Below are 27,949 nucleotides of genomic sequence, written 5' to 3' on the forward strand. Positions count from 1 at the left end.
TGCTCTCTATATATATATCTATATGTATGTCTCCGATCAAGGGTTGCAACGCCTCTAGATTATTTTAGGATGCCATTATTCTTATTCTTAAGAAGTCAGGAAATAGTTTAGGCAACCAAATATAAACTTGAGATTCGATGATGACGATACTGCCATTGTAGATGTCTGAAATAATCTGTGGTGATTCTTAGGTGATTCAAGTAAGCCTTTTTTTGCAAACAAGGGATTAACGGGCAAGAGGCTCATCTGATGTTAAATGGTACATCATGGCCACTCACTTTGCCAGAAGTCTCGCAAGTGCGTTTCCGATCTTTTAAGAATTGGTACGCTCTTTTCAGCAGCTTTTTGGCAGCTGTTTCCACATTGTGGTGGTGCGCGGCAAATTGTCTTAATAAACGCTCAGTTCTGGAACGGCGTTGTTGCAAACGTCTTGTTTTGTCAAAGTCCGAAACAGGCAGAGAAAATTATTGTAATTTTATAAAACATACAAGTTCATCCGTTCGTCCTAATCCCACGAAGACAATGGAGGCATTATTCAGCGGCGATGAAGCATCTTTTATTCAGGCAATCATCAACATTTGTCAAGTTTTCATGCGAAAATTGAAATAAAAAAATCAGAAAGGCGCGGTAAACTCGGCTTGAGGCTTTTAAGTACGATTATTTATTCTGTGGGTTTATGGCGCGCACTTTATTTGACTCCATGTCTCACGTAAATCAAAAGCATACGCTCGCAGATCGTGTGATGTATTTTAATTATAATAATTTTGTGCTGTTATTAATAAACAATCATGGCAGCATGCTTAAGTTCCACAGTAAAGTTCAAAGTTCATGAACTATAATTTCCGTATCAAATGCCTTGACTCAGAATTATCTTCAGCGAGCTGCGCCGGCAATGATTTTTATCTTTCTTCGCAATTATTTATTAGGTCTTCGGTCTTGATATGGGTAGGGCGTTAAGCAAGATTTCTGACCACTTTCATGTTTATAAAGACACGAAACATGGTTGATTTTCTTTGGGGAAATGAGAAAAGAATAGTTGGAATAAGAACCTAGGACCCCCATTATACGCCATACCACGCCATTAACCACCACGGCAAAGTGATCAAAAACTATTTACTTAAGACTAATATGGCAAAATTTACATTTACGATAAATATTTTATTTTTTTCTGTCTGTTTATATTATAAAATGTCATTTCTCCCGGGACATTTAAATTGTCTTTTGATGTCGAAAGTCGACCTAATTTCACCATTTCATGCATTTTTGTCCATTTCCAAAGTTATTAGATCAGCCCTTGATCGTTTTTTCTTACATTTTGTTTCCTCTGTCAATATTAACAAACAAAGTGCGTCTTCATGTACAACACTAAAGTTTATGTTTTGGTTGATCGGATAGACCATTGTCGAGACATATAATAATTATAATGCGTTTATCAAAATTAAAAAAAGCCACATGCAGACCATTGCAATGTCTCATGGACAATGCAGCCTTTCCACTATAACCGCCAGCATGCCTTCAGGGCTGGAGTCCACACCTGCACAACCACACATTGTAGACGTACTGCAACGTCAACGTCATAGGTCAATGTAATTATAACTATATAGATACACTTATTGATAATGTAATACATTGGCCACACAATTTTGTTAGTTGTGCGTAAGGTTATTGTATACGAATAAAATATTCTGATTCATTGAGCAAACGTTTCCAATCACGCGCTCCTAAATTGCGTGTCTTAGCGATCGTTGCTTGTCACTATTTGATGTGGTGAGCAGAAATGAGCTTTTGTATTTGGGGTGGGAACTCAGTGGTAACATCTCGCCGCGACTTTATAAAATACAATTAAGTTTTGTTTGTACTATGTAGTTATTACACTCCTCTCCTTTATCCTCCGAATCGAGATGTAGGACATCTTAATTCGTTGGCAAATCCATTTAAATATGCAAGAAAATGACAGCTTTTAACAATAATTTAACTCTCTGTTTATCAGTTTCCTTAATACCAAACTGTTAAAAAATCAGTAATTTAAAACCTATTACATAATTAATTGTAGTAATCAGTCATCTAGTGAAAAAGTATAAATAATAAATGTTATGATGTGATTAAAACGAAGCAACATGATTTAAGAGATTCTGTTAATTATACTCGCCTTTATTATTTGCCAATAGTACGCATTTGAAATGAAATGACATTGACACTGGCAGAAAACGTCGATGTTTTCAGAATTCAAATTGATACATTGCTCGAAAGTCGAATCATGACGGTGAGTTAAAGGCACAGAACACTATTACTTCTATCGAAGAACAACAACTTCACATGTTTGTGTTTAGTCCATATTGTAAATTTTTATGTAAATATATAAAAAGCAATAAAACTAAAGTGTAGTAGATAAATTATTCATAAATAGGAAATAGTATTTAATAATATTGTTACTCATTATCTGTGCTGTCTTAAAACTAACAAGCGAATTTTAACAATTTTTTTAGGTGCATATTCAAAATTAACTCCATTATTATTTTTACCGATCAATCTCCTTCCTGTCTTCTCCATCCACACGACACTGGCGAAGTACCCATTTGGCATATATAAAAAAAACAACTTCATAGTAAAAAAATGCTTACACCAACGCTTCAGTTGATGCTACCGGTACTCGGCATGGCGCGAGTATTTAAAATCGTATGCAAGTAAAGAATTTTTATGAATAATTTCATGTAGGGAAATAAAACAAGTGTACATGGGTAACATTTATTAAACCACAATAATTAATAAAAAAAAGTCTCATTGTATAGGCTTATTAACAAGTACTTATTATATAAAGCACGGGGCGTGGCGGCAGAATAATTTTGAAAGATATAAAATAAGTCAACTTTAGGGTTAATGAGAAAATCTACGTTATTTGTAAAAGGTTTACCACAGACTTCGACCGCTGCATATAAAATATTTATTGTGGTAAAATTATTATCCTTATTGAATGACAAGTTAATGCAAAGAATAATAGTTAATCGTCGACGACCAATCACTTTCCGTGCGGCTCGGCTCCCTTGGCGTTGCGTAGAGATGTTGGGTCCCTCTGCATCTTCTACCGCATTTACCATGGGGAGTGTTCAGAAGAGTTGTTCGGTCTAATAAAATTCCATCCGTATCACCTCGATGTCCGCCGTTCCACAACTGAGCGTTTCCTGAGGCAGTTTTTGCCGCGCACCACCACTATGTGGAACCAGCTGCCCACTGAAGTATTTCCGAACCAATTCGACTTAGGGTCCTTCAAGAAAAGAGCGTACCAATTCTTGAAAGGCCGGCAACGCACTTGCGAGCCTTCTGGCAATGTGAGTGTCCATGGGCGGCGGTATCGCTTCACATCAGGTGAGCCTCTTGCACGTTTGCCTGCTATAACATAAAACATAAATTAATTCTATTTGTAATTTAATTTTTCTCTTTCATGATTTTTTATTTTAGAAAATCTTTTCAAACTGATAGCAATTGTGCTTTTAATAATTGTTTCAATATTGACTACGGAATGTTCTTTACATTCCTTTAGCCAATCTTTGTCCCAATCATCAGTTAATTTCAGTTCGGTGTGACTGCGATCTTTTATAATATAACAATTCGGTGCCATCTTTTTCACAATAAACCCGCAAACATAAACACATGCTTGGATTTCACTGGAACGCTGAGGAGGCACATCTCCAGCTCTTTTTCCTTTCAGATAAAATATGAATAAGCTTTGGTGATGAAATTTCCGAATTAACATCAGACTTTTTGATAGTAGCGCGATTGAGCGCGGCTGGTGTATCGGTGTACGGTTTGCGAGCCGGCAAAGCGCTGAAAATTATGCTGCACCAAGCCGAACGGCCGAAATCGGATTGAAGCTATGTATTTGTACGAGCCAAAGCTGTGCATTTTGCTCACTCAGGCTATCTTAGAATTATAAGCGTGATGATCCCTATGTACGATTTCCCAAATCGTCGGAGTTACACCACGAGAGCAGAGCCAGACGCAGGCACTCTCTTCTACATTCGATCATAGCGAACTAAATCATGGGAGTTACACCCCGAGAGCAGAGCCAGACGCAGGCACTCTCTTCTACATACAGTTATTCGTTTCATAACGATTACTTAAACCATGGGAGTTACACTCCGAGAGCAGAGCCAGACGCAGGCACTCTCTTCTACATACAGTTATTCGTTTCATAACGATTAACTAAACCATGGGAGTTACACTCCGAGAGCATAGCCAGACGCAGGCACTCTCTTCTACATACAGTTATTCGTTTCATAACGATTAACTAAATCATGGGAGTTACACTCCGAGAGCATAGCCAGACGCAGGCACTCTCTTCTACATACAGTTATTCGTTTCATAACGATTAACTAAATCATGGGAGTTACACTCCGAGAGCATACATAGCCAGACGTAGGCACTCTCTTCTACATACAGTTATTCGTTTCATAACGATTAACTAAATCATGGGAGTTACACTCCGAGAGCATACATAGCCAGACGTAGGCACTCTCTTCTACATACAGTTATTCGTTTCATAACGATTAACTAAATCATGGGAGTTACACTCCGAGAGCATACATAGCCAGACGTAGGCACTCTCTTCTACATACAGTTATTCGTTTCATAACGATTAACTAAATCATGGGAGTTACACTCCGAGAGCATAGCCAGACGCAGGCACTCTCTTCTACATACAGTTATTCGTTTCATAACGATTAACCAAATCATGGGAGTTACAACACTCCGAGAGCATAGCCAGACGCAGGCACTCTCTTCTACATACAGTTATTCGTTTCATAACGATTAACTAAATCATGGGAGTTACAACACTCCGAGAGCATAGCCAGACGCAGGCACTCTCTTCTACATACAGTTATTCGTTTCATAACGATTAACTAAATCATGGGAGTTACAACACTCCGAGAGCATAGCCAGACGCAGGCACTCTCTTCTACATACAGTTATTCGTTTCATAACGATTAACTAAATCATGGGAGTTACACTCCGAGAGCATAGCCAGACGCAGGCACTCTCTTCTACATACAGTGATTCGTTTCATAACGATTAACCAAATCATGGGAGTTACAACACTCCGAGAGCATAGCCAGACGCAGGCACTCTCTTCTACATACAGTTATTCGTTTCATAACGATTAACTAAATCATGGGAGTTACAACACTCCGAGAGCATAGCCAGACGCAGGCACTCTCTTCTACATACAGTTATTCGTTTCATAACGATTAACTAAATCATGGGAGTTACAACACTCCGAGAGCATAGCCAGACGCAGGCACTCTCTTCTACATACAGTTATTCGTTTCATAACGATTAACTAAATCATGGGAGTTACAACACTCCGAGAGCATAGCCAGACGCAGGCACTCTCTTCTACATACAGTTATTCGTTTCATAACGATTAACTAAATCATGGGAGTTACAACACTCCGAGAGCATAGCCAGACGCAGGCACTCTCTTCTACATACAGTTATTCGTTTCATAACGATTAACTAAATCATGGGAGTTACACTCCGAGAGCATAGCCAGACGCAGGCACTCTCTTCTACATACAGTTATTCGTTTCATAACGATTAACTAAATCATGGGAGTTACACTCCGAGAGCATAGCCAGACGCAGGCACTCTCTTCTACATACAGTTATTCGTTTCATAACGATTAACTAAATCATGGGAGTTACACTCCGAGAGCATACATAGCCAGACGTAGGCACTCTCTTCTACATACAGTTATTCGTTTCATAACGATTAACTAAATCATGGGAGTTACACTCCGAGAGCATACATAGCCAGACGTAGGCACTCTCTTCTACATACAGTTATTCGTTTCATAACGATTAACTAAATCATGGGAGTTACACTCTGAGAGCATAGCCAGACGCAGGCACTCTCTTCTACATACAGTTATTCGTTTCATAACGATTAACTAAATCATGGGAGTTACACTCCGAGAGCATAGCCAGACGCAGGCACTCTCTTCTACATACAGTTATTCGTTTCATAACGATTAACTAAATCATGGGAGTTACAACACTCCGAGAGCATAGCCAGACGCAGGCACTCTCTTCTACATACAGTTATTCGTTTCATAACGATTAACTAAATCATGGGAGTTACAACACTCCGAGAGCATAGCCAGACGCAGGCACTCTCTTCTACATACAGTTATTCGTTTCATAACGATTAACTAAATCATGGGAGTTACAACACTCCGAGAGCATAGCCAGACGCAGGCACTCTCTTCTACATACAGTTATTCGTTTCATAACGATTAACTAAACCATGGGAGTTACACTCCGAGAGCAGAGCCAGACGCAGGCACTCTCTTCTACATACAGTTATTCGTTTCATAACGATTAACTAAACCATGGGAGTTACACTCCGAGAGCATAGCCAGACGTCGGCACTCTCTTCTACATACAGTTATTCGTTTCATAACGATTAACTAAATCATGGGAGTTACACTCCGAGAGCATACATAGCCAGACGTAGGCACTCTCTTCTACATACAGTTATTCGTTTCATAACGATTAACTAAATCATGGGAGTTACACTCTGAGAGCATAGCCAGACGCAGGCACTCTCTTCTACATACAGTTATTCGTTTCATAACGATTAACTAAATCATGGGAGTTACACTCCGAGAGCATAGCCAGACGCAGGCACTCTCTTCTACATACAGTTATTCGTTTCATAACGATTAACTAAATCATGGGAGTTACAACACTCCGAGAGCATAGCCAGACGCAGGCACTCTCTTCTACATACAGTTATTCGTTTCATAACGATTAACTAAATCATGGGAGTTACAACACTCCGAGAGCATAGCCAGACGCAGGCACTCTCTTCTACATACAGTTATTCGTTTCATAACGATTAACTAAATCATGGGAGTTACAACACTCCGAGAGCATAGCCAGACGCAGGCACTCTCTTCTACATACAGTTATTCGTTTCATAACGATTAACTAAATCATGGGAGTTACACTCCGAGAGCATACATAGCCAGACGTAGGCACTCTCTTCTACATACAGTTATTCGTTTCATAACGATTAACTAAATCATGGGAGTTACACTCCGAGAGCATACATAGCCAGACGTAGGCACTCTCTTCTACATACAGTTATTCGTTTCATAACGATTAACTAAATCATGGGAGTTACACTCTGAGAGCATAGCCAGACGCAGGCACTCTCTTCTACATACAGTTATTCGTTTCATAACGATTAACTAAATCATGGGAGTTACAACACTCCGAGAGCATAGCCAGACGCAGGCACTCTCTTCTACATACAGTTATTCGTTTCATAACGATTAACTAAACCATGGGAGTTACACTCCGAGAGCAGAGCCAGACGCAGGCACTCTCTTCTACATACAGTTATTCGTTTCATAACGATTAACTAAATCATGGGAGTTACAACACTCCGAGAGCATAGCCAGACGCAGGCACTCTCTTCTACATACAGTTATTCGTTTCATAACGATTAACTAAATCATGGGAGTTACAACACTCCGAGAGCATAGCCAGACGCAGGCACTCTCTTCTACATACAGTTATTCGTTTCATAACGATTAACTAAATCATGGGAGTTACAACACTCCGAGAGCATAGCCAGACGCAGGCACTCTCTTCTACATACAGTTATTCGTTTCATAACGATTAACTAAACCATGGGAGTTACACTCCGAGAGCAGAGCCAGACGCAGGCACTCTCTTCTACATACAGTTATTCGTTTCATAATGATTAACTAAACCATGGGAGTTACACTCCGAGAGCATAGCCAGGCGTCGGCACTCTCTTCTACATACAGTTATTCGTTTCATAACGATTAACTAAATCATGGGAGTTACACTCCGAGAGCATACATAGCCAGACGTAGGCACTCTCTTCTACATACAGTTATTCGTTTCATAACGATTAACTAAATCATGGGAGTTACACTCTGAGAGCATAGCCAGACGCAGGCACTCTCTTCTACATACAGTTATTCGTTTCATAACGATTAACTAAATCATGGGAGTTACACTCCGAGAGCATAGCCAGACGCAGGCACTCTCTTCTACATACAGTTATTCGTTTCATAACGATTAACTAAATCATGGGAGTTACAACACTCCGAGAGCATAGCCAGACGCAGGCACTCTCTTCTACATACAGTTATTCGTTTCATAACGATTAACTAAATCATGGGAGTTACAACACTCCGAGAGCATAGCCAGACGCAGGCACTCTCTTCTACATACAGTTATTCGTTTCATAACGATTAACTAAATCATGGGAGTTACAACACTCCGAGAGCATAGCCAGACGCAGGCACTCTCTTCTACATACAGTTATTCGTTTCATAACGATTAACTAAACCATGGGAGTTACACTCCGAGAGCAGAGCCAGACGCAGGCACTCTCTTCTACATACAGTTATTCGTTTCATAACGATTAACTAAACCATGGGAGTTACACTCCGAGAGCATAGCCAGACGTCGGCACTCTCTTCTACATACAGTTATTCGTTTCATAACGATTAACTAAATCATGGGAGTTACACTCCGAGAGCATAGCCAGACGCAGGCACTCTCTTCTACATACAGTTATTCGTTTCATAACGATTAACTAAATCATGGGAGTTACACTCCGAGAGCATACATAGCCAGACGTAGGCACTCTCTTCTACATACAGTTATTCGTTTCATAACGATTAACTAAATCATGGGAGTTACAACACTCCGAGAGCATAGCCAGACGCAGGCACTCTCTTCTACATACAGTTATTCGTTTCATAACGATTAACTAAATCATGGGAGTTACAACACTCCGAGAGCATAGCCAGACGCAGGCACTCTCTTCTACATACAGTTATTCGTTTCATAACGATTAACTAAATCATGGGAGTTACAACACTCCGAGAGCATAGCCAGACGCAGGCACTCTCTTCTACATACAGTTATTCGTTTCATAACGATTAACTAAATCATGGGAGTTACACTCCGAGAGCATAGCCAGACGCAGGCACTCTCTTCTACATACAGTTATTCGTTTCATAACGATTAACTAAATCATGGGAGTTACACTCCGAGAGCATAGCCAGACGCAGGCACTCTCTTCTACATACAGTTACTCGTTTCATAACGATTAACTAAATCATGGGAGTTACACTCCGAGAGTATAGCCAGACGCAGGCACTCTCTTCTACATACAGTTATTCGTTTCATAACGATTAACTAAATCATGGGAGTTACACTCCGAGAGCATAGCCAGACGCAGGCACTCTCTTCTACATACAGTTATTCGTTTCATAACGATTAACTAAATCATGGGAGTTACACTCCGAGAGCATACATAGCCAGACGTAGGCACTCTCTTCTACATACAGTTATTCGTTTCATAACGATTAACTAAATCATGGGAGTTACAACACTCCGAGAGCATAGCCAGACGCAGGCACTCTCTTCTACATACAGTTATTCGTTTCATAACGATTAACTAAACCATGGGAGTTACACTCCGAGAGCAGAGCCAGACGCAGGCACTCTCTTCTACATACAGTTATTCGTTTAATAACGATTAACTAAACCATGGGAGTTACACTCCGAGAGCATAGCCAGACGTCGGCACTCTCTTCTACATACAGTTATTCGTTTCATAACGATTAACTAAATCATGGGAGTTACACTCCGAGAGCATAGCCAGACGCAGGCACTCTCTTCTACATACAGTTATTCGTTTCATAACGATTAACTAAATCATGGGAGTTACACTCCGAGAGCATACATAGCCAGACGTAGGCACTCTCTTCTACATACAGTTATTCGTTTCATAACGATTAACTAAATCATGGGAGTTACAACACTCCGAGAGCATAGCCAGACGCAGGCACTCTCTTCTACATACAGTTATTCGTTTCATAACGATTAACTAAATCATGGGAGTTACAACACTCCGAGAGCATAGCCAGACGCAGGCACTCTCTTCTACATACAGTTATTCGTTTCATAACGATTAACTAAATCATGGGAGTTACAACACTCCGAGAGCATAGCCAGACGCAGGCACTCTCTTCTACATACAGTTATTCGTTTCATAACGATTAACTAAATCATGGGAGTTACACTCCGAGAGCATAGCCAGACGCAGGCACTCTCTTCTACATACAGTTACTCGTTTCATAACGATTAACTAAATCATGGGAGTTACACTCCGAGAGCATAGCCAGACGCAGGCACTCTCTTCTACATACAGTTATTCGTTTCATAACGATTAACTAAATCATGGGAGTTACACACCGAGAGCATAGCCAGACGCAGGCACTCTCTTCTACATACAGTTATTCGTTTCATAACGATTAACTAAATCATGGGAGTTACACTCCGAGAGCATACATAGCCAGACGTAGGCACTCTCTTCTACATACAGTTATTCGTTTCATAACGATTAACTAAATCATGGGAGTTACACTCCGAGAGCATACATAGCCAGACGTAGGCACTCTCTTCTACATACAGTAATTCGTTTCATAACGATTAACTAAATCATGGGAGTTACACTCCGAGAGCATACATAGCCAGACGTAGGCACTCTCTTCTACATACAGTTATTCGTTTCATAACGATTAACTAAATCATGGGAGTTACACTCTGAGAGCATAGCCAGACGCAGGCACTCTCTTCTACATACAGTTATTCGTTTCATAACGATTAACTAAATCATGGGAGTTACAACACTCCGAGAGCATAGCCAGACGCAGGCACTCTCTTCTACATACAGTTATTCGTTTCATAACGATTAACTAAATCATGGGAGTTACAACACTCCGAGAGCATAGCCAGACGCAGGCACTCTCTTCTACATACAGTTATTCGTTTCATAACGATTAACTAAACCATGGGAGTTACACTCCGAGAGCATAGCCAGACGTCGGCACTCTCTTCTACATACAGTTATTCGTTTCATAACGAATAACTAAATCATGGGAGTTACACTCCGAGAGCATAGCCAGACGCAGGCACTCTCTTCTACATACAGTTATTCGTTTCATAACGATTAACCAAATCATGGGAGTTACAACACTCCGAGAGCATAGCCAGACGCAGGCACTCTCTTCTACATACAGTTATTCGTTTCATAACGATTAACTAAATCATGGGAGTTACAACACTCCGAGAGCATAGCCAGACGCAGGCACTCTCTTCTACATACAGTTATTCGTTTCATAACGATTAACTAAATCATGGGAGTTACAACACTCCGAGAGCATAGCCAGACGCAGGCACTCTCTTCTACATACAGTTATTCGTTTCATAACGATTAACCAAATCATGGGAGTTACAACACTCCGAGAGCATAGCCAGACGCAGGCACTCTCTTCTACATACAGTTATTCGTTTCATAACGATTAACTAAATCATGGGAGTTACAACACTCCGAGAGCATAGCCAGACGCAGGCACTCTCTTCTACATACAGTTATTCGTTTCATAACGATTAACTAAATCATGGGAGTTACAACACTCCGAGAGCATAGCCAGACGCAGGCACTCTCTTCTACATACAGTTATTCGTTTCATAACGATTAACTAAATCATGGGAGTTACAACACTCCGAGAGCATAGCCAGACGCAGGCACTCTCTTCTACATACAGTTATTCGTTTCATAACGATTAACTAAATCATGGGAGTTACACTCCGAGAGCATAGCCAGACGCAGGCACTCTCTTCTACATACAGTTATTCGTTTCATAACGATTAACTAAATCATGGGAGTTACACTCCGAGAGCATAGCCAGACGCAGGCACTCTCTTCTACATACAGTTATTCGTTTCATAACGATTAACTAAATCATGGGAGTTACAACACTCCGAGAGCATAGCCAGACGCAGGCACTCTCTTCTACATACAGTTATTCGTTTCATAACGATTAACTAAATCATGGGAGTTACAACACTCCGAGAGCATAGCCAGACGCAGGCACTCTCTTCTACATACAGTTATTCGTTTCATAACGATTAACTAAATCATGGGAGTTACACTCCGAGAGCATAGCCAGACGCAGGCACTCTCTTCTACATACAGTTATTCGTTTCATAACGATTAACTAAATCATGGGAGTTACAACACTCCGAGAGCATAGCCAGACGCAGGCACTCTCTTCTACATACAGTTATTCGTTTCATAACGATAAACTAAATCATGGGAGTTACAACACTCCGAGAGCATAGCCAGACGCAGGCACTCTCTTCTACATACAGTTATTCGTTTCATAACGATTAACTAAATCATGGGAGTTACAACACTCCGAGAGCATAGCCAGACGCAGGCACTCTCTTCTACATACAGTTATTCGTTTCATAACGATTAACTAAATCATGGGAGTTACAACACTCCGAGAGCATAGCCAGACGCAGGCACTCTCTTCTACATACAGTTATTCGTTTCATAACGATTAACTAAATCATGGGAGTTACAACACTCCGAGAGCATAGCCAGACGCAGGCACTCTCTTCTACATACAGTTATTCGTTTCATAACGATTAACTAAATCATGGGAGTTACACTCCGAGAGCATAGCCAGACGCAGGCACTCTCTTCTACATACAGTTATTCGTTTCATAACGATTAACTAAATCATGGGAGTTACACTCCGAGAGCATAGCCAGACGCAGGCACTCTCTTCTACATACAGTTATTCGTTTCATAACGATTAACTAAATCATGGGAGTTACACTCCGAGAGCATAGCCAGACGCAGGCACTCTCTTCTACATACAGTTATTCGTTTAATAACGATTAACTAAATCATGGGAGTTACACTCCGAGAGCATAGCCAGACGCAGGCACTCTCTTCTACATACAGTTATTCGTTTCATAACGATTAACTAAATCATGGGAGTTACACTCCGAGAGCATAGCCAGACGCAGGCACTCTCTTCTACATACAGTTATTCGTTTAATAACGATTAACTAAATCATGGGAGTTACACTCCGAGAGCATAGCCAGACGCAGGCACTCTCTTCTACATACAGTTATTCGTTTCATAACGATTAACTAAATCATGGGAGTTACACTCCGAGAGCATAGCCAGACGCAGGCACTCTCTTCTACATACAGTTATTCGTTTCATAACGATTAACTAAATCATGGGAGTTACAACACTCCGAGAGCATAGCCAGACGCAGGCACTCTCTTCTACATACAGTTATTCGTTTCATAACGATTAACTAAATCATGGGAGTTACAACACTCCGAGAGCATAGCCAGACGCAGGCACTCTCTTCTACATACAGTTATTCGTTTCATAACGATTAACTAAATCATGGGAGTTACACTCCGAGAGCATAGCCAGACGCAGGCACTCTCTTCTACATACAGTTATTCGTTTCATAACGATTAACTAAATCATGGGAGTTACACTCCGAGAGCATAGCCAGACGCAGGCACTCTCTTCTACATACAGTTACTCGTTTCATAACGATTAACTAAATCATGGGAGTTACACTCCGAGAGTATAGCCAGACGCAGGCACTCTCTTCTACATACAGTTATTCGTTTCATAACGATTAACTAAATCATGGGAGTTACACACCGAGAGCATAGCCAGACGCAGGCACTCTCTTCTACATACAGTTATTCGTTTCATAACGATTAACTAAATCATGGGAGTTACACTCCGAGAGCATACATAGCCAGACGTAGGCACTCTCTTCTACATACAGTTATTCGTTTCATAACGATTAACTAAATCATGGGAGTTACACTCCGAGAGCATACATAGCCAGACGTAGGCACTCTCTTCTACATACAGTAATTCGTTTCATAACGATTAACTAAATCATGGGAGTTACACTCCGAGAGCATACATAGCCAGACGTAGGCACTCTCTTCTACATACAGTTATTCGTTTCATAACGATTAACTAAATCATGGGAGTTACACTCTGAGAGCATAGCCAGACGCAGGCACTCTCTTCTACATACAGTTATTCGTTTCATAACGATTAACTAAATCATGGGAGTTACAACACTCCGAGAGCATAGCCAGACGCAGGCACTCTCTTCTACATACAGTTATTCGTTTCATAACGATTAACTAAATCATGGGAGTTACAACACTCCGAGAGCATAGCCAGACGCAGGCACTCTCTTCTACATACAGTTATTCGTTTCATAACGATTAACTAAACCATGGGAGTTACACTCCGAGAGCATAGCCAGACGTCGGCACTCTCTTCTACATACAGTTATTCGTTTCATAACGAATAACTAAATCATGGGAGTTACACTCCGAGAGCATAGCCAGACGCAGGCACTCTCTTCTACATACAGTTATTCGTTTCATAACGATTAACCAAATCATGGGAGTTACAACACTCCGAGAGCATAGCCAGACGCAGGCACTCTCTTCTACATACAGTTATTCGTTTCATAACGATTAACTAAATCATGGGAGTTACAACACTCCGAGAGCATAGCCAGACGCAGGCACTCTCTTCTACATACAGTTATTCGTTTCATAACGATTAACTAAATCATGGGAGTTACAACACTCCGAGAGCATAGCCAGACGCAGGCACTCTCTTCTACATACAGTTATTCGTTTCATAACGATTAACCAAATCATGGGAGTTACAACACTCCGAGAGCATAGCCAGACGCAGGCACTCTCTTCTACATACAGTTATTCGTTTCATAACGATTAACTAAACCATGGGAGTTACACTCCGAGAGCAGAGCCAGACGCAGGCACTCTCTTCTACATACAGTTATTCGTTTCATAACGATTAACTAAACCATGGGAGTTACACTCCGAGAGCATAGCCAGACGTCGGCACTCTCTTCTACATACAGTTATTCGTTTCATAACGATTAACTAAATCATGGGAGTTACACTCCGAGAGCATAGCCAGACGCAGGCACTCTCTTCTACATACAGTTATTCGTTTCATAACGACTAACCAAATCATGGGAGTTACAACACTCCGAGAGCATAGCCAGACGCAGGCACTCTCTTCTACATACAGTTATTCGTTTCATAACGATTAACTAAATCATGGGAGTTACAACACTCCGAGAGCATAGCCAGACGCAGGCACTCTCTTCTACATACAGTTATTCGTTTCATAACGATTAACTAAATCATGGGAGTTACACTCTGAGAGCATAGCCAGACGCAGGCACTCTCTTCTACATACAGTTATTCGTTTCATAACGATTAACTAAATCATGGGAGTTACACTCCGAGAGCATAGCCAGACGCAGGCACTCTCTTCTACATACAGTTATTCGTTTCATAACGATTAACTAAATCATGGGAGTTACAACACTCCGAGAGCATAGCCAGACGCAGGCACTCTCTTCTACATACAGTTATTCGTTTCATAACGATTAACTTAATCATGGGAGTTACAACACTCCGAGAGCATAGCCAGACGCAGGCACTCTCTTCTACATACAGTTATTCGTTTCATAACGATTAACTAAATCATGGGAGTTACAACACTCCGAGAGCATAGCCAGACGCAGGCACTCTCTTCTACATACAGTTATTCGTTTCATAACGATTAACTAAACCATGGGAGTTACACTCCGAGAGCAGAGCCAGACGCAGGCACTCTCTTCTACATACAGTTATTCGTTTCATAACGATTAACTAAACCATGGGAGTTACACTCCGAGAGCATAGCCAGACGTCGGCACTCTCTTCTACATACAGTTATTCGTTTCATAACGATTAACTAAATCATGGGAGTTACACTCCGAGAGCATAGCCAGACGCAGGCACTCTCTTCTACATACAGTTATTCGTTTCATAACGACTAACCAAATCATGGGAGTTACAACACTCCGAGAGCATAGCCAGACGCAGGCACTCTCTTCTACATACAGTTATTCGTTTCATAACGATTAACTAAATCATGGGAGTTACAACACTCCGAGAGCATAGCCAGACGCAGGCACTCTCTTCTACATACAGTTATTCGTTTCATAACGATTAACTAAATCATGGGAGTTACAACACTCCGAGAGCATAGCCAGACGCAGGCACTCTCTTCTACATACAGTTATTCGTTTCATAACGATTAACTAAATCATGGGAGTTACACTCCGAGAGCATAGCCAGACGCAGGCACTCTCTTCTACATACAGTTATTCGTTTCATAACGATTAACTAAATCATGGGAGTTACACTCCGAGAGCATAGCCAGACGCAGGCACTCTCTTCTACATACAGTTACTCGTTTCATAACGATTAACTAAATCATGGGAGTTACACTCCGAGAGTATAGCCAGACGCAGGCACTCTCTTCTACATACAGTTATTCGTTTCATAACGATTAACTAAATCATGGGAGTTACACACCGAGAGCATAGCCAGACGCAGGCACTCTCTTCTACATACAGTTATTCGTTTCATAACGATTAACTAAATCATGGGAGTTACACTCCGAGAGCATACATAGCCAGACGTAGGCACTCTCTTCTACATACAGTTATTCGTTTCATAACGATTAACTAAATCATGGGAGTTACACTCCGAGAGCATACATAGCCAGACGTAGGCACTCTCTTCTACATACAGTAATTCGTTTCATAACGATTAACTAAATCATGGGAGTTACACTCCGAGAGCATACATAGCCAGACGTAGGCACTCTCTTCTACATACAGTTATTCGTTTCATAACGATTAACTAAATCATGGGAGTTACACTCTGAGAGCATAGCCAGACGCAGGCACTCTCTTCTACATACAGTTATTCGTTTCATAACGATTAACTAAATCATGGGAGTTACAACACTCCGAGAGCATAGCCAGACGCAGGCACTCTCTTCTACATACAGTTATTCGTTTCATAACGATTAACTAAATCATGGGAGTTACAACACTCCGAGAGCATAGCCAGACGCAGGCACTCTCTTCTACATACAGTTATTCGTTTCATAACGATTAACTAAACCATGGGAGTTACACTCCGAGAGCATAGCCAGACGTCGGCACTCTCTTCTACATACAGTTATTCGTTTCATAACGAATAACTAAATCATGGGAGTTACACTCCGAGAGCATAGCCAGACGCAGGCACTCTCTTCTACATACAGTTATTCGTTTCATAACGATTAACCAAATCATGGGAGTTACAACACTCCGAGAGCATAGCCAGACGCAGGCACTCTCTTCTACATACAGTTATTCGTTTCATAACGATTAACTAAATCATGGGAGTTACAACACTCCGAGAGCATAGCCAGACGCAGGCACTCTCTTCTACATACAGTTATTCGTTTCATAACGATTAACTAAATCATGGGAGTTACAACACTCCGAGAGCATAGCCAGACGCAGGCACTCTCTTCTACATACAGTTATTCGTTTCATAACGATTAACCAAATCATGGGAGTTACAACACTCCGAGAGCATAGCCAGACGCAGGCACTCTCTTCTACATACAGTTATTCGTTTCATAACGATTAACTAAATCATGGGAGTTACAACACTCCGAGAGCATAGCCAGACGCAGGCACTCTCTTCTACATACAGTTATTCGTTTCATAACGATTAACTAAATCATGGGAGTTACAACACTCCGAGAGCATAGCCAGACGCAGGCACTCTCTTCTACATACAGTTATTCGTTTCATAACGATTAACTAAATCATGGGAGTTACAACACTCCGAGAGCATAGCCAGACGCAGGCACTCTCTTCTACATACAGTTATTCGTTTCATAACGATTAACTAAATCATGGGAGTTACACTCCGAGAGCATAGCCAGACGCAGGCACTCTCTTCTACATACAGTTATTCGTTTCATAACGATTAACTAAATCATGGGAGTTACACTCCGAGAGCATAGCCAGACGCAGGCACTCTCTTCTCCATACAGTTATTCGTTTCATAACGATTAACTAAATCATGGGAGTTACAACACTCCGAGAGCATAGCCAGACGCAGGCACTCTCTTCTACATACAGTTATTCGTTTCATAACGATTAACTAAATCATGGGAGTTACAACACTCCGAGAGCATAGCCAGACGCAGGCACTCTCTTCTACATACAGTTATTCGTTTCATAACGATTAACTAAATCATGGGAGTTACACTCCGAGAGCATAGCCAGACGCAGGCACTCTCTTCTACATACAGTTATTCGTTTCATAACGATTAACTAAATCATGGGAGTTACAACACTCCGAGAGCATAGCCAGACGCAGGCACTCTCTTCTACATACAGTTATTCGTTTCATAACGATAAACTAAATCATGGGAGTTACAACACTCCGAGAGCATAGCCAGACGCAGGCACTCTCTTCTACATACAGTTATTCGTTTCATAACGATTAACTAAATCATGGGAGTTACAACACTCCGAGAGCATAGCCAGACGCAGGCACTCTCTTCTACATACAGTTATTCGTTTCATAACGATTAACTAAATCATGGGAGTTACAACACTCCGAGAGCATAGCCAGACGCAGGCACTCTCTTCTACATACAGTTATTCGTTTCATAACGATTAACTAAATCATGGGAGTTACAACACTCCGAGAGCATAGCCAGACGCAGGCACTCTCTTCTACATACAGTTATTCGTTTCATAACGATTAACTAAATCATGGGAGTTACACTCCGAGAGCATAGCCAGACGCAGGCACTCTCTTCTACATACAGTTATTCGTTTCATAACGATTAACTAAATCATGGGAGTTACACTCCGAGAGCATAGCCAGACGCAGGCACTCTCTTCTACATACAGTTATTCGTTTCATAACGATTAACTAAATCATGGGAGTTACACTCCGAGAGCATAGCCAGACGCAGGCACTCTCTTCTACATACAGTTATTCGTTTAATAACGATTAACTAAATCATGGGAGTTACACTCCGAGAGCATAGCCAGACGCAGGCACTCTCTTCTACATACAGTTATTCGTTTCATAACGATTAACTAAATCATGGGAGTTACACTCCGAGAGCATAGCCAGACGCAGGCACTCTCTTCTACATACAGTTATTCGTTTAATAACGATTAACTAAATCATGGGAGTTACACTCCGAGAGCATAGCCAGACGCAGGCACTCTCTTCTACATACAGTTATTCGTTTCATAACGATTAACTAAATCATGGGAGTTACACTCCGAGAGCATAGCCAGACGCAGGCACTCTCTTCTACATACAGTTATTCGTTTCATAACGATTAACTAAATCATGGGAGTTACAACACTCCGAGAGCATAGCCAGACGCAGGCACTCTCTTCTACATACAGTTATTCGTTTCATAACGATTAACTAAATCATGGGAGTTACAACACTCCGAGAGCATAGCCAGACGCAGGCACTCTCTTCTACATACAGTTATTCGTTTCATAACGATTAACTAAATCATGGGAGTTACACTCCGAGAGCATAGCCAGACGCAGGCACTCTCTTCTACATACAGTTATTCGTTTCATAACGATTAACTAAATCATGGGAGTTACACTCCGAGAGCATAGCCAGACGCAGGCACTCTCTTCTACATACAGTTACTCGTTTCATAACGATTAACTAAATCATGGGAGTTACACTCCGAGAGTATAGCCAGACGCAGGCACTCTCTTCTACATACAGTTATTCGTTTCATAACGATTAACTAAATCATGGGAGTTACACACCGAGAGCATAGCCAGACGCAGGCACTCTCTTCTACATACAGTTATTCGTTTCATAACGATTAACTAAATCATGGGAGTTACACTCCGAGAGCATACATAGCCAGACGTAGGCACTCTCTTCTACATACAGTTATTCGTTTCATAACGATTAACTAAATCATGGGAGTTACACTCCGAGAGCATACATAGCCAGACGTAGGCACTCTCTTCTACATACAGTAATTCGTTTCATAACAATTAACTAAATCATGGGAGTTACACTCCGAGAGCATACATAGCCAGACGTAGGCACTCTCTTCTACATACAGTTATTCGTTTCATAACGATTAACTAAATCATGGGAGTTACACTCTGAGAGCATAGCCAGACGCAGGCACTCTCTTCTACATACAGTTATTCGTTTCATAACGATTAACTAAATCATGGGAGTTACAACACTCCGAGAGCATAGCCAGACGCAGGCACTCTCTTCTACATACAGTTATTCGTTTCATAACGATTAACTAAATCATGGGAGTTACAACACTCCGAGAGCATAGCCAGACGCAGGCACTCTCTTCTACATACAGTTATTCGTTTCATAACGATTAACTAAACCATGGGAGTTACACTCCGAGAGCATAGCCAGACGTCGGCACTCTCTTCTACATACAGTTATTCGTTTCATAACGAATAACTAAATCATGGGAGTTACACTCCGAGAGCATAGCCAGACGCAGGCACTCTCTTCTACATACAGTTATTCGTTTCATAACGATTAACCAAATCATGGGAGTTACAACACTCCGAGAGCATAGCCAGACGCAGGCACTCTCTTCTACATACAGTTATTCGTTTCATAACGATTAACTAAATCATGGGAGTTACAACACTCCGAGAGCATAGCCAGACGCAGGCACTCTCTTCTACATACAGTTATTCGTTTCATAACGATTAACTAAATCATGGGAGTTACAACACTCCGAGAGCATAGCCAGACGCAGGCACTCTCTTCTACATACAGTTATTCGTTTCATAACGATTAACCAAATCATGGGAGTTACAACACTCCGAGAGCATAGCCAGACGCAGGCACTCTCTTCTACATACAGTTATTCGTTTCATAACGATTAACTAAATCATGGTAGTTACAACACTCCGAGAGCATAGCCAGACGCAGGCACTCTCTTCTACATACAGTTATTCGTTTCATAACGATTAACTAAATCATGGGAGTTACAACACTCCGAGAGCATAGCCAGACGCAGGCACTCTCTTCTACATACAGTTATTCGTTTCATAACGATTAACTAAATCATGGGAGTTACACTCCGAGAGCATAGCCAGACGCAGGCACTCTCTTCTACATACAGTTATTCGTTTCATAACGATTAACTAAATCATGGGAGTTACAACACTCCGAGAGCATAGCCAGACGCAGGCACTCTCTTCTACATACAGTTATTCGTTTCATAACGATTAACTAAATCATGGGAGTTACACTCTGAGAGCATAGCCAGACGCAGGCACTCTCTTCTACATACAGTTATTCGTTTCATAACGATTAACTAAATCATGGGAGTTACAACACTCCGAGAGCATAGCCAGACGCAGGCACTCTCTTCTACATACAGTTATTCGTTTCATAACGATTAACTAAATCATGGGAGTTACAACACTCCGAGAGCATAGCCAGACGCAGGCACTCTCTTCTACATACAGTTATTCGTTTCATAACGATTAACTAAACCATGGGAGTTACACTCCGAGAGCATAGCCAGACGTCGGCACTCTCTTCTACATACAGTTATTCGTTTCATAACGAATAACTAAATCATGGGAGTTACACTCCGAGAGCATAGCCAGACGCAGGCACTCTCTTCTACATACAGTTATTCGTTTCATAACGATTAACCAAATCATGGGAGTTACAACACTCCGAGAGCATAGCCAGACGCAGGCACTCTCTTCTACATACAGTTATTCGTTTCATAACGATTAACTAAATCATGGGAGTTACAACACTCCGAGAGCATAGCCAGACGCAGGCACTCTCTTCTACATACAGTTATTCGTTTCATAACGATTAACTAAATCATGGGAGTTACACTCCGAGAGCATAGCCAGACGCAGGCACTCTCTTCTACATACAGTTATTCGTTTCATAACGATTAACTAAATCATGGGAGTTACACTCCGAGAGCATAGCCAGACGCAGGCACTCTCTTCTACATACAGTTACTCGTTTCATAACGATTAACTAAATCATGGGAGTTACACTCCGAGAGTATAGCCAGACGCAGGCACTCTCTTCTACATACAGTTATTCGTTTCATAACGATTAACTAAATCATGGGAGTTACAACACTCCGAGAGCATAGCCAGACGCAGGCACTCTCTTCTACATACAGTTATTCGTTTCATAACGATTAACTAAATCATGGGAGTTACACTCCGAGAGCATAGCCAGACGCAGGCACTCTCTTCTACATACAGTTATTCGTTTCATAACGATTAACTAAATCATGGGAGTTACAACACTCCGAGAGCATAGCCAGACGCAGGCACTCTCTTCTACATACAGTTATTCGTTTCATAACGATTAACTAAATCATGGGAGTTACAACACTCCGAGAGCATAGCCAGACGCAGGCACTCCTATCTACATACAGTTATTCGTTTCATAACGATTAACTAAATCATGGGAGTTACAACACTCCGAGAGCATAGCCAGACGCAGGCACTCTTTTCTACATACAGTTATTCGTTTCATAACGATTAACTAAATCATGGGAGTTACAACACTCCGAGAGCATAGCCAGACGCAGGCACTCTCTTCTACATACAGTTATTCGTTTCATAACGATTAACTAAATCATGGGAGTTACACTCCGAGAGCATAGCCAGACGCAGGCACTCTCTTCTACATACAGTTATTCGTTTCATAACGATTAACTAAATCATGGGAGTTACACTCCGAGAGCATAGCCAGACGCAGGCACTCTCTTCTACATACAGTTATTCGTTTCATAACGATTAACTAAATCATGGGAGTTACAACACTCCGAGAGCATAGCCAGACGCAGGCACTCTCTTCTACATACAGTTATTCGTTTCATAACGATTAACTAAATCATGGGAGTTACAACACTCCGAGAGCATAGCCAGACGCAGGCACTCTCTTCTACATACAGTTATTCGTTTCATAACGATTAACTAAATCATGGGAGTTACAACACTCCGAGAGCATAGCCAGACGCAGGCACTCTCTTCTACATACAGTTATTCGTTTCATAACGATTAACTAAATCATGGGAGTTACAACACTCCGAGAGCATAGCCAGACGCAGGCACTCTCTTCTACATACAGTTATTCGTTTCATAACGATTAACTAAATCATGGGAGTTACACTCCGAGAGCATAGCCAGACGCAGGCACTCTCTTCTACATACAGTTATTCGTTTCATAACGATTAACTAAATCATGGGAGTTACACTCCGAGAGCATAGCCAGACGCAGGCACTCTCTTCTACATACAGTTATTCGTTTCATAACGATTAACTAAATCATGGGAGTTACACTCCGAGAGCATAGCCAGACGCAGGCACTCTCTTCTACATACAGTTATTCGTTTAATAACGATTAACTAAATCATGGGAGTTACACTCCGAGAGCATAGCCAGACGCAGGCACTCTCTTCTACATACAGTTATTCGTTTCATAACGATTAACTAAATCATGGGAGTTACACTCCGAGAGCATAGCCAGACGCAGGCACTCTCTTCTACATACAGTTATTCGTTTCATAACGATTAACTAAATCATGGGAGTTACAACACTCCGAGAGCATAGCCAGACGCAGGCACTCTCTTCTACATACAGTTATTCGTTTCATAACGATTAACTAAATCATGGGAGTTACACTCCGAGAGCATAGCCAGACGCAGGCACTCTCTTCTACATACAGTTATTCGTTTCATAACGATTAACTAAATCATGGGAGTTACAATCCGAGAGCATACATAGCCAGACGTAGGCACTCTCTTCTACATACAGTTATTCGTTTCATAACGATTAACTAAATCATGGGAGTTACACTCAGAGAGCATACATAGCCAGACGCAGGCACTCTCTTCTACATACAGTTATTCGTTTCATAACGATTAACTAAATCATGGGAGTTACACTCCGAGAGCATACATAGCCAGACGTAGGCACTCTCTTCTACATACAGTTATTCGTTTCATAACGATTAACTAAATCATGGGAGTTACACTCCGAGAGCATACATAGCCAGACGTAGGCACTCTCTTCTACATACAGTAATTCGTTTCATAACGATTAACTAAATCATGGGAGTTACACTCCGAGAGCATACATAGCCAGACGTAGGCACTCTCTTCTACATACAGTTATTCGTTTCATAACGATTAACTAAATCATGGGAGTTACACTCTGAGAGCATAGCCAGACGCAGGCACTCTCTTCTACATACAGTTATTCGTTTCATAACGATTAACTAAATCATGGGAGTTACACTCCGAGAGCATAGCCAGACGCAGGCACTCTCTTCTACATACAGTTATTCGTTTCATAACGATTAACTAAATCATGGGAGTTACAACACTCCGAGAGCATAGCCAGACGCAGGCACTCTCTTCTACATACAGTTATTCGTTTCATAACGATTAACTAAATCATGGGAGTTACAACACTCCGAGAGCATAGCCAGACGCAGGCACTCTCTTCTACATACAGTTATTCGTTTCATAACGATTAACTAAATCATGGGAGTTACAACACTCCGAGAGCATAGCCAGACGCAGGCACTCTCTTCTACATACAGTTATTCGTTTCATAACGATTAACTAAACCATGGGAGTTACACTCCGAGAGCAGAGCCAGACGCAGGCACTCTCTTCTACATACAGTTATTCGTTTCATAACGATTAACTAAACCATGGGAGTTACACTCCGAGAGCATAGCCAGACGTCGGCACTCTCTTCTACATACAGTTATTCGTTTCATAACGATTAACTAAATCATGGGAGTTACACTCCGAGAGCATAGCCAGACGCAGGCACTCTCTTCTACATACAGTTATTCGTTTCATAACGATTAACCAAATCATGGGAGTTACAACACTCCGAGAGCATAGCCAGACGCAGGCACTCTCTTCTACATACAGTTATTCGTTTCATAACGATTAACTAAATCATGGGAGTTACAACACTCCGAGAGCATAGCCAGACGCAGGCACTCTCTTCTACATACAGTTATTCGTTTCATAACGATTAACTAAATCATGGGAGTTACAACACTCCGAGAGCATAGCCAGACGCAGGCACTCTCTTCTACATACAGTTATTCGTTTCATAACGATTAACTAAATCATGGGAGTTACAACACTCCGAGAGCATAGCCAGACGCAGGCACTCTCTTCTACATACAGTTATTCGTTTCATAACGATTAACTAAATCATGGGAGTTACAACACTCCGAGAGCATAGCCAGACGCAGGCACTCTCTTCTACATACAGTTATTCGTTTCATAACGATTAACTAAATCATGGGAGTTACAACACTCCGAGAGCATAGCCAGACGCAGGCACTCTCTTCTACATACAGTTATTCGTTTCATAACGATTAACTAAATCATGGGAGTTACACTCCGAGAGCATAGCCAGACGCAGGCACTCTCTTCTACATACAGTTATTCGTTTCATAACGATTAACTAAATCATGGGAGTTACACTCCGAGAGCATAGCCAGACGCAGGCACTCTCTTCTACATACAGTTATTCGTTTCATAACGATTAACTAAATCATGGGAGTTACACTCCGAGAGCATAGCCAGACGCAGGCACTCTCTTCTACATACAGTTATTCGTTTAATAACGATTAACTAAATCATGGGAGTTACACTCCGAGAGCATAGCCAGACGCAGGCACTCTCTTCTACATACAGTTATTCGTTTCATAACGATTAACTAAATCATGGGAGTTACAACACTCCGAGAGCATAGCCAGACGCAGGCACTCTCTTCTACATACAGTTATTCGTTTCATAACGATTAACTAAATCATGGGAGTTACACTCCGAGAGCATAGCCAGACGCAGGCACTCTCTTCTACATACAGTTATTCGTTTCATAACGATTAACTAAATCATGGGAGTTACAACACTCCGAGAGCATAGCCAGACGCAGGCACTCTCTTCTACATACAGTTATTCGTTTCATAACGATTAACTAAATCATGGGAGTTACACTCCGAGAGCATAGCCAGACGCAGGCACTCTCTTCTACATACAGTTATTCGTTTCATAACGATTAACCAAATCATGGGAGTTACAACACTCCGAGAGCATAGCCAGACGCAGGCACTCTCTTCTACATACAGTTATTCGTTTCATAACGATTAACTAAATCATGGGAGTTACAACACTCCGAGAGCATAGCCAGACGCAGGCACTCTCTTCTACATACAGTTATTCGTTTCATAACGATTAACTAAATCATGGGAGTTACAACACTCCGAGAGCATAGCCAGACGCAGGCACTCTCTTCTACATACAGTTATTCGTTTCATAACGATTAACTAAATCATGGGAGTTACAACACTCCGAGAGCATAGCCAGACGCAGGCACTCTCTTCTACATACAGTTATTCGTTTCATAACGATTAACTAAATCATGGGAGTTACAACACTCCGAGAGCATAGCCAGACGCAGGCACTCTCTTCTACATACAGTTATTCGTTTCATAACGATTAACTAAATCATGGGAGTTACAACACTCCGAGAGCATAGCCAGACGCAGGCACTCTCTTCTACATACAGTTATTCGTTTCATAACGATTAACTAAATCATGGGAGTTACACTCCGAGAGCATAGCCAGACGCAGGCACTCTCTTCTACATACAGTTATTCGTTTCATAACGATTAACTAAATCATGGGAGTTACACTCCGAGAGCATACATAGCCAGACGTAGGCACTCTCTTCTACATACAGTTATTCGTTTCATAACGATTAACTAAATCATGGGAGTTACACTCCGAGAGCATACATAGCCAGACGTAGGCACTCTCTTCTACATACAGTAATTCGTTTCATAACGATTAACTAAATCATGGGAGTTACACTCCGAGAGCATACATAGCCAGACGTAGGCACTCTCTCCTACATACAGTTATTCGTTTCATAACGATTAACTAAATCATGGGAGTTACACTCTGAGAGCATAGCCAGACGCAGGCACTCTCTTCTACATACAGTTATTCGTTTCATAACGATTAACTAAATCATGGGAGTTACAACACTCCGAGAGCATAGCCAGACGCAGGCACTCTCTTCTACATACAGTTATTCGTTTCATAACGATTAACTAAATCATGGGAGTTACAACACTCCGAGAGCATAGCCAGACGCAGGCACTCTCTTCTACATACAGTTATTCGTTTCATAACGATTAACTAAACCATGGGAGTTACACTCCGAGAGCAGAGCCAGACGCAGGCACTCTCTTCTACATACAGTTATTCGTTTCATAACGATTAACTAAACCATGGGAGTTACACTCCGAGAGCATAGCCAGACGTCGGCACTCTCTTCTACATACAGTTATTCGTTTCATAACGATTAACTAAATCATGGGAGTTACACTCCGAGAGCATAGCCAGACGCAGGCACTCTCTTCTACATACAGTTATTCGTTTCATAACGATTAACCAAATCATGGGAGTTACAACACTCCGAGAGCATAGCCAGACGCAGGCACTCTCTTCTACATACAGTTATTCGTTTCATAACGATTAACTAAATCATGGGAGTTACAACACTCCGAGAGCATAGCCAGACGCAGGCACTCTCTTCTACATACAGTTATTCGTTTCATAACGATTAACTAAATCATGGGAGTTACAACACTCCGAGAGCATAGCCAGACGCAGGCACTCTCTTCTACATACAGTTATTCGTTTCATAACGATTAACTAAATCATGGGAGTTACAACACTCCGAGAGCATAGCCAGACGCAGGCACTCTCTTCTACATACAGTTATTCGTTTCATAACGATTAACTAAATCATGGGAGTTACAACACTCCGAGAGCATAGCCAGACGCAGGCACTCTCTTCTACATACAGTTATTCGTTTCATAACGATTAACTAAATCATGGGAGTTACAACACCCCGAGAGCATAGCCAGACGCAGGCACTCTCTTCTACATACAGTTATTCGTTTCATAACGATTAACTAAATCATGGGAGTTACACTCCGAGAGCATAGCCAGA

This window comes from Pieris brassicae, unplaced genomic scaffold (genome assembly GCF_905147105.1).
Source record: "Pieris brassicae unplaced genomic scaffold, ilPieBrab1.1, whole genome shotgun sequence".
Taxonomy (NCBI): Eukaryota; Metazoa; Arthropoda; class Insecta; order Lepidoptera; family Pieridae; genus Pieris; species Pieris brassicae.